We start from the raw sequence: 11654 nt of genomic DNA, 5'->3' as shown, positions 1-11654 counted from the left end.
TAAACACGATGGAGTATATGGAGTATATATAGTACTAATATTTATGCAGTACGAGAGAATCTCATTCTCTACTCAATAAAGTTTTATGATCATACTCTAAATATATTTTTGGTGCTAATAAAAAATATAATAATATTTTATTTGAATTAATATAATTATTTATTTAATCAAATTAATATAATTAATATTCAATGAAAGTTTAATTCACTCTTCTACTTACACTATTTTATTTATTTTTAATTTTATTAATTCAATATTTTTTTGTTGGTTTATAATTCATCTTTTTATAATTACTATGTACTCCCACGTACTCTCATTCTCTATTAAATTTATCTTATCCTATCTATAATTTTTTTTTAAATATTCTTTATCGAATATAATTTATAAAAATAGTTTGTTAACAAAAAAATTAAACCTATATTTTTTTCTATTTTATCATAATATACTTGTCATCTTATTATTATTATTATTATTATTATTATTATTATTATTATTATTATTATTATTATTATTATTATTATTATTATCCACAATTAATTGTTAACATAATAGTACGTACATGTAAGAAAAGATAAAATGGTCATTTATCCATCTCTAATTTGTATTCTTTCGTATTTCTCTCAATAATAATAATAACAATAATAAAGGAGTGAACAAACTAAAAATTATTCACATTTCTTTCTATTATAGAAGATAATAATAATAATAATAATAATAATAATAATAATAATAATAATAATAATAAAACAAAAATCAAAATATTAGATAAAGTTACACTATGATAAATATCAGATAGAAGGGTAAGTGTCTCATTGATACGCTTTAGACAGTTGGATTCATTGTCATATCCTCAGCAGATGTCAACAACTGAGCTCGCTGGGCTTGGTTCTTCCAATTGGTGGTCAAAATAACATACAACATTAGTGCAGCACAACAAACTTGAGCTGAAAGTAAGCCCAACCAAAGCCCACAAAATCCTATATCAAGCCAAAATCCAAGCCCAATCGCCACAGGCATTCCGATCAAATAAAACGCACCAAGGTTCACATTCGCCGCCACGTTGGGTCGAGCCGTTCCTCTAACGACACCACACCCCACCGTCTGCGGACAATTGCCGAGCTCACATAGCCCGAGAATTGGTAGTGCAGCCGCTGTCAAACGCAGAATCTTCTCATCATTTGTGAACATTTTCCCCCACGAATGCCGCATCATAGTGGCAAAAATAACCGCCACAAACCCCAAAATTTCTGCAAAAAAAATCGAAATAGCAGCCGAGAGCCGGGCCCTTGCAGGTCGGTTTGCCCCGAGCTCGTTTCCAACACGTGTTGAGACTGCAAAGCCCAACGAAGACGGAAACACGTAGATTAATGCCGTGGTCTGAATAAGCACACCCATGGATGCCACGGTGGCAGTGGGATCCACAAGGAGTCCACAAAGCACAATCATGATCTCATACCACCACCACTCTAGACAAACTGACACACAACTCGGCGCAGCAAGCCGAATGAGTGGCTTAAAGCCGGAGAAAGAGTCTCGGCTCAACTTCATCCACGTGTCAGCATGGACCCCACTTATCCAGACATGAACAACCAGAAACAGAAGGATGGAGAAATTGGAGACAGCGGAGGCTGCAGCAACGCCGGCGAGGCCAAAACGTAGGCGTTTAACGAAGAAGAAATTGAAGGGCAAGTGAGCAAACATTCCGAAGAGAGATGCTAGCGTGACAGGGCGGGTGACACCCTGTGCACGAAGGTAGATTCTGATTGGGTGAAGAAAGGAGTTGGTTACGAGGTCAGGGAGGAGGAACATCAAATAGGTTTGTGCCATTTGGGTGATTTGGGGTAGCTGGTGGAGGAAGATGAAGATAGTGTTGATGTTCAGCCAGAGGATTGAGATTGGAATGGAAGACACTAAGAGGAAGATGATGCAGCGGTGGAGGGTTAGAGAGAGGAGGTTGGTGTTTTTGGCGCCAAAGGCTTGGGAGCAGAGTGGTTCCATGCCGAGGGAGAGGCCGGAGAGGACAGAGTAGCCGGTGATGTTGGCGAAGGCTATGGCGAGCGAGCCGGCAGCTAGTTGGAGTTCTCCGAGGTGGCCCAAGAAGAGCATGGAGACTATGGAGCGGAGGTAGAAAATGAGCGATGTTAGTGCTATGGGAAGGGCTAACTCCATTAGAGACCTTGATTCTTTCATCACCTCCGAGATTCCGCCACATGTCCACCCTTCTGGTTCTTGCTTCTCCATATCTGCCAACAACAGATCATGCTCTGTTTTTGTTTCCATTAGGTTAGCTAGGATGCTAAGCTTATTCTTCTCTTTCTGAGTGTGACTTATGCCTTATGATTTGTGAATGAAGAAGATGTGAGAAGAAAGATTGGTGTGTGTGTATAAATAGAGACCAGCTACAGAAGGATACTCTTATTTCTTTTCAGTAAAATATATATGTTTTTGCTCGAGTTAGATGATCAAAATATTATTACGAGAGGTTGATAAATAATTGCAAATTTTTTTTTATTCTTCTTCATCCACTTCTCCTTATTTCAATTTTTTTTTGGGAAATGAAAAAGAGATAATAGGTATGCTTGCGTGGTGAAAATCGAAGGACCACGCCCAACATGCAATAAAATTATTATTTTAATTAACAAAGTTTGAATGAAAGGTTATTATTGATTTGAATTTCTGCTTTCATTGCATGTGTGTGTTGTTTACCGTAGTGAACTAGATAGCAAGCAATACGTCAGAATGTGAGTGTATCAATGAAAGGAACAATTTCCAATGGAACGAGAAAATCTTGAGTACTGCCATGTACTCCTATTTCATCAGCTATTATGCTCGATTTTCAAGCCATTTTAAACCTTACGGACTTGTGTATGGGAATGAATTATTTTTATTTTTTAAATTAATATCATAAATATATTTTTTTATTATATACTTTTTAAATGAAATTAAGAGAAATTTGTTCCTTTCCTTTAGTATTCTTTCTTTACATGCTTGGTAATTCACACTAATTTAAACTGATACAGTGGTAAAGAAACTGAAATTGATTGCTTTCAAGATCAAGAGTACTAAAACGTAAAAGCTCTCCTTATTACTGACTCTTGGTGGTTCCATCCTTGATTACACCTCCACTGGCCCATATTCCGGCAATTCAGCAAGCGGCTGCTTACGGAAACGAGAGCTTTTAAGAATGAAAATCAAAATAAATATGATTTTAGACATTAATTTTCTAGAAAATTACAAAAGTGGATATATAAGATTAATACAAGCAAAGAGTAAATTATTAAAATTATTTTAAGTTTTTGAAAATACTGACAAAAATATCATTTATTTTATAAATGATAAAAATATTTTAAACGTAATAAAATAACTAATGTTAAATATATTTTTTAAAAATATGTTTCGGATATTAAATTTTGATACAATTTTTTTTATGATAAAAAGTAAAAAATTGTCTTTAAAATTTATCTAGGTAAATTTTTTTTTTAATTTTTTGTTAATAATTAAGAATACTCTTAAAAAAAAAATTTCAAACATCAAATTTTTATCTAATTTTTTGTATTTATTTTTTAAATAATTATACAAATATTCTTACAAAAATTTGGATCAAATTCATGAGTAATTTTTTAAATATAAAAATTATTTACTATTTATAGAAAAATATATTTTTTTGTTATTTTTATCATATTTTATAATATTTGAGAATATTTTATTTTTGTTAAAAGTAAAATGTATTATTATCAAAGTTTAAAAAAATTGGAAACAGAATTTGATAGGTTATCATAATATAATTAATTTTAGGTTATAAAGATTAATTAAAGAAAAAAAAAAGTTATTGATTAAACAATATTTTAATGATGTCAATGAATTATAGCTCAAATGATATAGTCTTTCCATACTCAATTAAGAGGTTGCGGGTTTGAGTCTCTTATCTTTGGTAAAAAAAAAAAAAAAAAAAAACAACATTTCAACAATGCTAGGTTGACAATGGAACTCAACAAATAACTAACCAAGAATTAATCAAATTTCTAATATAACAATTAACTATTAAAATTATGATATTTCTCAATCACAGCAATAAATACGTATATATATATATATATATATATATATATATTATTTTAATTCCAAAATGTGTCACCTACTAAATAAATTATCATAATTTTTCAAATAAAAAAAACTCACAAAATCATTAAACACATTCTCAAATAGTCACACAAAAAAACTACATTCCCAAATAATCTCTCCCTCAATTTATCAATTATTTTTACCAAAATTATATCCCAAAATATCTTCTTTTATCCAAATAAAATGATATTTATCCAATCCTAATAAAAAAACATCAAATTTACCCGAAAGCATATATTTTTAAGATCTTTTAATACCCATTTTATACATTAGTTACATATATCTCATGTTTGGTTATCCAAGGATTTTGAATGTTGTGTAAAACATATTATAATACAATTGATTACTGAAAATGCATATATATTTTAGAGTTAAGTGGATTTTGATATTAATTAAGAGATGTGATAAGTTAAATAGGCATTGTTTGATGCAATGATAGGTTAAATTTGGATAGTATGAAAGCTGATGCACATGTTTGAATACATAAGGGATAGCATTTGAAAAAGGAAAGTAAAATGTAGAAAATGGAGTTTTGAGTTGAATTTTTGGAAACAAATTAAAAATGATAAAATAAAAATTGATTAGGTAATTAGATATGTGTAATAAATTAAAAATATTTAATCAATTATAATTAATTACATGAAATGAAAGGGTATTGCTATGTTCTTAGAGCACAGCTTAAGAAACAATTAATTCCATCTGGTAATTTTGAATACTTGTATCATTTAATACTTAATTGGTCTATTTAATTAATGTCATTCTTTCTTATAATTTTTATAACTAAATTAATTTTTAAAGTTTTAGTTACACTATTAAAATTTTCCCTCTAAAATTGTCCTCTAAAATTATTAGCGCTAAATCAGAGACCTTTCATATTTTTCTTATGCAATAGAGTACATAATTTCTATCATTTTCTATTTTCATTTTAATTTTTCAATCTATCTAACTCATTTTTTTTTGTTATCCATTCTTTTTCATTTTTTTACCTTTTTTTTCCACCATTATAACATAATATCTATATATGATGAGTATAATTTAAGTTTTGACTCAAGTATATGTATTGAAAAATGTGAATTAATATTTTCTTTTTTCGAATAAATGGCTATGATGCGTTCTAGAAAAGAAAAAGTAAAAAAAAAAAAACCAAAATATATATATACTTGAGTTAAAAATTAAATTGTACTCATAATATATAGTTATTGGGCTTGATTAGATGAAATTTTAAAAAAATATTTTTTTAATTATTTTTTAAAAAATTTTATAAAAAAATAAAAGTAATTTTATTTTTGGATAATTTATACAAAAAGATCTTTTTATTTATTAATTATGTTTGGATATAACCATATAAAAGTACTTTTTTGTTTGTTTATTACGTGAAAATATTTTTTTTAAAAAAAAGATATTTTAAAAAAATATAAATTATAACTTTTCAAAAAAATAATTTTTTTATTTTTTTAATATTTTTATTTTTACTTTTAAAAATTTATCAAACATGCTAAAAAATAAAAATAAAAAATTTTATTAAAAAAATATTTTTTATTAATTTAATGGCGCTCAAACAAGCATATTATGTTAGAGTGGCAAAAAAAAAGTAAAAAAATAAAAAAGAGTAGATAACATAAAAAAATGAGTTAGATAGATTGAGGAATCAAGATGAGAATAAAAAAGAATAGAAATTATGTATTTACCGTATAAAAGAATATACAAAATTTTTGATTTGGCACTAATAATTTTAGAGGATAATTTTAGAAATTTTTTTTAATAATGTAACTAAAATTTTAAAGATTAATTTAGTCATAAAAAAATGTGAGAAAATGACATTAATTAAATAAATCAACTAAATTTTAATTGACACAAATATTTATAATTACCAGATATAATTAATACTTCTTAAGCTGTGCTCTAAGCACATAGAATAACAATACCCTAAATGAAATTCTCTGATATAAATAAGGATGGATCATTATATATTAAAAGCTAAAATTATCCTTGAATAAAGCTATTTAATAGAATATTGACAGAATTGACTTGTGAGTGATAATGACCAATTAACTATTGGAATCACTTAATATAAAAGAGCTAACATATTCTGTTATTAGTTAATTACTATTGCTATATCATATAATCATTGCTGAATTCATATTGCATAATAATCATTTATATCACTTCATCTATCTTACTCAAACTCTGTCTCTAAAATCTCTTCTTTCTCTTTTATCAGTTTACCCTTGGCATCTCATACTTTTCATGACTAGTAAAACTATTGTTCATAAATTTTTGGGAAATGATAATGACATTTATATATTGATAAAGTCATTATTTTTTTTTATAAATTCATACAAAATATAATATAAAAATATCATGTGAGGAATAACATCATAAAAAATATGAGTGATATATATTATCATTTTTCAAAATTTTCCATACCATATTATTAATAATCCATCAAACCGTACCCAAGAAGGTTTTTATTCCACCAATTAACTTGTTTTATATATAGGTTAAAAAATCGTTTCATGTTGCAATATGTTGTGATTAATCAAAAGAAAAAATATTAAAATAAATATTAAATAAAATACATTTAGACGGTTTAAACTTTTTATACTGATAAAAAAAGGGTAATGTTAGAGAAAATTTTTTTCTACAAGAGTGCAAGTCATTCTATAATTAATTTAGGGGTGTTTGTGATACGTTTTGGATGGATTTTAAGTAAAAAATTTATCCAATTCGAACACCCATTTTCTTTGTGGTGCGGTTTGGACCGAATGAATTTTTTAAAAAAATCCGATTCGATTCAATCCAATTTCAAGTAATATGGATTGAATTGGATTTATATTTTTATAAATTAAAAAAAATTAAATATATATAACAAATTTTAACATCAAATTTTAAATAATCAATTATGATATATAACAAATTTTAATAATATCTTAAAAATAAAAAATAACATAACAATAAAAATAAAATTATAAATTTATTAAAATAAATAAATAAATCTCATTTTGATTATAAAATTTTATTTAAATAATAATACATAAATAATATAAAAATTATAACAAATTAGATCTATTATAAGTAAAATTATAAATATAATAATAAAATAATAATATTATAATATATTATACTGTTTAGATTGAATTTGATCGTTTTTAAAAAATAAATTTAAATTTTGATCCGATTCAAATAATTTACAAAAAATAAAATTCAATCAAATTTAAATTAGTATAATTTTAATTAAATTTTAATTTAAATTAAATTAAATGAACAATTTCATTTGGATGGATTTGAATTTAAATATCCCTCATTAATATATCATGTTGTGTTTATCGGGTGAGCATGCAATGCATCCTTTCGGCAGAAGAAAGAGGCATTAATGCAATATATTTATCTTAGAAGTACAACACACACAAACGGTTGAATATACATATTCCTCAATTTCTGTCAACATCATCAAAGCTTTTGTTGCTTCCTTATTTAAACATCAAATTTCGCTTGACTTTGGAACTAGAGAAGTTCACAAAATTTTTGGTTTCCAATGCATGTATCTTCTATTAGCTAGATACAGATATATCTTGAATCCAAATCCAATACATAATTGGAATCAAAGAGTTTTTTGGATTGTAATTCTTTTTATTTTTTTTGGCTCTATAAAATTTTTAAAATAGAAGTTGGTAAAGATATAAAAATAGTTAAAAGTTAGAGAAAAATTTTGAAGATTAATTTTTTTTACTCGATTCAATTGGTAACAGGAATGGTAGGGAGAAAAATATAAAGATATATAAATGATTAATGATCCGTCAATAATTCTTGTAAATCGTAATATTTTGTGAAAAATTATTTTATATTTTTTTATCTAATATTCTAAATGACAGAGAAAAATTCAATCAATTACTTCTTTCGCTTATTATTTTTTATTAAAATTATTATCTAATTCTCAAAATATTTTTTATTGTGCTTGGAATAGTTTATCATCTACTAGAGTCCACCAACTAAGTACACTAAACATGTTAAGTAAATTCGGCTAAAAATAAATGTGGTATATTTTCAATATTTTTTTTACAATTTTTTTTAATGTTGTAATATATTACATGTAAATTTGGTGTATACAAATATCTTTTAATTATATTCTACTTTAATAAGAACATGATAAACTACTAATTAAGTCCAACTTGGTATGTATTGTAAGATTTTGAGAAATTTTAATTCCTATATTCTTCTTTTAGTTAAGACGCTAAAATATCCATCCCAAAGTAGATGAAAGTGGATTAAGCACTAATTAGTGGTAGTGATTTTATTTTATAAAGAATCTTTCTACTTTTCAATACACAATATCAAGGAATGAGATACCAGTGAAAGGTCAAAAGGAAGAAAAAAAAGAAAATGTATCCATATATAAAACTTAACACCTCTCTCCTATACCTCATCAGCCATATTGAAAAACATAATATATAATCAAAATTTTTATAATCAAGAATTTGATTATTATTACTTCTAAAAGTAGAATTTTAATACAATGTAAAACAAAAAGAAAAAAAATGCAAAAGATATCATTTTTCAAATTCTAAAATAAAACTTTAATTTTATGTGAATAATATGTTATTAAATATATAATTATTTATAAGCTTAAACTTTAAAATAAATAATTTCATAGCAGTTTTGAAAAGTAATAACATAATTAAAACTGAATATGTGGGGCAGTTCCATGTCATTTATCAAGGTTCTTTCTTTTGTTTAACTCACAAACACGCCAATATTATTATTGTTTCTTTGGTTTTGTCTTAATTAAATTTTCCAAACTATAATTACATGTCACTATACATCACCACCCCCCCAAAAATCGACCAAACAAATGCCCCACCGCCACAAATAATCTCGTGCCTCCATTTTCCAAAGTATCAGACGATTATAATAGTAATGATTATCTATTTCTGTATTTCATCTAAATCCACACATTATTCTAGAATAAAATTTCAGAAAAAAAAAACATAGTTATCTAATAAGAGTAAAATTGTTCTTATCAATTACTTCATTCACACTCTTCTTGATTATTAAATCCTACAATCTAACAAAATGCCACCAATATATATCATCAAACCTTTAAATAATTCAAAACATGAACAAATTGTAGGCTTTTGTTACTATATTAACTAATTCAGTATTAAAAATTAATATAACAAGAATTAATTAAAATAGTACACAAAGATATAGTATTCAAAATATATTTCCCTTAATTATTAATTTATCAAAAATATTTAATATAAAAAAATTAATAAAAAATAATTTAAATTTATTTTATTTAATATTTATTAATTTTAATAATAATTAATAAATATTAAATAAAAAATTTTTTTGTCTTTTTAATATTACTGTCTATTACACTATTGAGGTCAAAATTAAACACAATGGGGCTAAGATTAACGTACATTTTTTCCCCTTAGGGTAACACAGTGGTCATTGCCTGGCAAAGGGGAACAAGAAAAGTTGGATATATATAACATATCAATGTCATGCAATCATGGATATGAACATAACATCACGAGGCGGCAATATGAGTTGTGTAGTGTGTCTTCTTATTGGATAGGGTTTAAATTTCGTGAGTAAAAGTCGGTACAAATATTTTTCAATATTTTTTTTTATGTTCTCAGAGTAAATGATTATTTTTGTACTGTGATATTTCTGTTGTCAGTCTGAGATTAATTTTTATTTTATTAATATTTTTAAAATATCATATTGTTATGATAAGGACAATTAATTCATCAGAATAAAAATATTAATTTATTTTTAAAATACCGATAATTTCGGCTCTTTCAAGTTTCAAGGCTTGAACTCATAAGGCTGTTTTTTTCCCCTCTTTTCTCGTTTATCCCTTAATATTTTCTGTATAAAAATAATAATGTGGAGAATTTAATTACAAGTAGTCTTCTAAAAACGGTGGTCTCACCCTCACATGGGATGCGTGAGCAATTAACGGAGGCTCCACACAGCTTCGAGTTTCATGACAAGTTGATGGTTGGAAGGAAACATACATGCATAGTTGCATAGATACATACATTATAGGGTAAATTGCTTAAATAAATAAAGTAGAAACTAAAATTACTCGTTTATAATATGTTCAAAATCGTTATATTTTGATCCTAAAATTATTCTATATAAATTATTACAGGAGGTAGAGATTTCAAACTTTGTAAATAAAATCCTATACAAGAAATTTTTGAAAATTTGAGTAATAACGTAAAATTTTATATATAGAATGTAGGAATTTATGGACAAACGGGTAAATATAAAAAAAATTATTTTCTTAATATATAAAAATTTATCTTTTATATTATAAAAAATACACATAAAAAAAATTGAAAAAAAGAAGAATGCTAGAGAGCGCAATAAAATTTATTCGTTTTTGTAAGTAATTAGTTAACAATGTTTAAAAATGTAAGTTAAGGTAGCGTTTGTTTTGAGATAATAGAACAGATATTGGGATTTAATATTATGTTTGTTGGCCTAAAGACTGATACTAAAATTTCAGTTTTTATTATCAAAATTTCAATATTTCAGTATTTTAAAAAAATAGAGACAGAAAAGATTGAAATTTTTTTATATGGAGACTGAAATCTTAATAATATTTTATACCTAAAATACTTCTATTTCAATTAATTAATTCCAACTTTACTCTTTGTGCATGTAAATTAAATTAGAGTTTCATTCTTATTTCAGTCTCTGTCTCTCACTTTATACTAAACACAATATTAAGACTTATTTTAATCTCTATCTCTCCATTTCTGTCTCTTAGTCTTATTCTCTTTCTTTCAAACGCTATCTAAAAATATGTTATTAGATTATTGAATTAATAACTAAAAATAATAGTAAAAACAATAAATTTTGCTAATCCTTGAATTTTTCTCTAAAAAAAGATTCAAATAATTTCTTTTATAATACTTTTTATTTTAAATAAAGTTTGAAGTTCCAATATTGAAAGTAAAAGCAAAAGTTTAAAGGAAAAAAATAGATTAGTAACATATTTTTTATTTTCAACAATTTAAAGCCTCATAAGTTTTTTTTATAAAGTTAATAATAATATGACGGAAATTATTATACATATTTTAAAATACATATTCTGCAATTTCTTACATTGTTTTATATCTTAAAACATATACCTTTATATTTATTGTTATTTAACTATAAGAAAAGAAAATTTTCTTTTTAAATATAAAAATATTGGAAAGAAGAGAATTACACCTTTTGGAATTTAGATGAATTTTACTATTCATCTCCGACTATATGTCTCTGTCTATGTGGAGTATGTGTGGTTAACTATTATTGTCGCTTACACGGCTCTCCGAATGTTCTCCACTCCACAAACATTATTTTTCATTATTTCTGTATGAAAAGCAAGACTGGGAAATAATAGAGATAAGAGAATAATGATAAACAAAGAATAATTGTCAAAAAATACTTTTTACATACTTATCTAAATACGACGTTAATCATAAGTTTATAAAGAACCATCATCACCATCAGTCCATCATCATCATCAT

The 11654-nt window shown here is 25.6% G+C and overlaps 1 pseudogene across 1 annotated transcript; it reads right to left on the bottom strand.

Moving 5' to 3' along the window:
* Positions 1–674: 674 nt before the first annotated feature.
* LOC107642139 (protein DETOXIFICATION 51 pseudogene) lies at positions 675–2357 on the bottom strand (annotated as a pseudogene). Its single transcript, XR_015883612.1, has one exon. The product of XR_015883612.1 is annotated as a protein DETOXIFICATION 51 pseudogene (transcript).
* Positions 2358–11654: the final 9297 nt, after the last annotated feature.

The sequence above is a fragment of the Arachis ipaensis genome, chromosome B5, assembly GCF_059453495.1.
Source record: "Arachis ipaensis isolate K30076 ecotype BB chromosome B5, ASM5945349v1, whole genome shotgun sequence".
NCBI classification, from domain to species: domain Eukaryota; kingdom Viridiplantae; phylum Streptophyta; class Magnoliopsida; order Fabales; family Fabaceae; genus Arachis; species Arachis ipaensis.
Note: the sequence above shows the minus strand (reverse complement) of the source record. Positions and strands in the feature narration are given on the sequence as shown.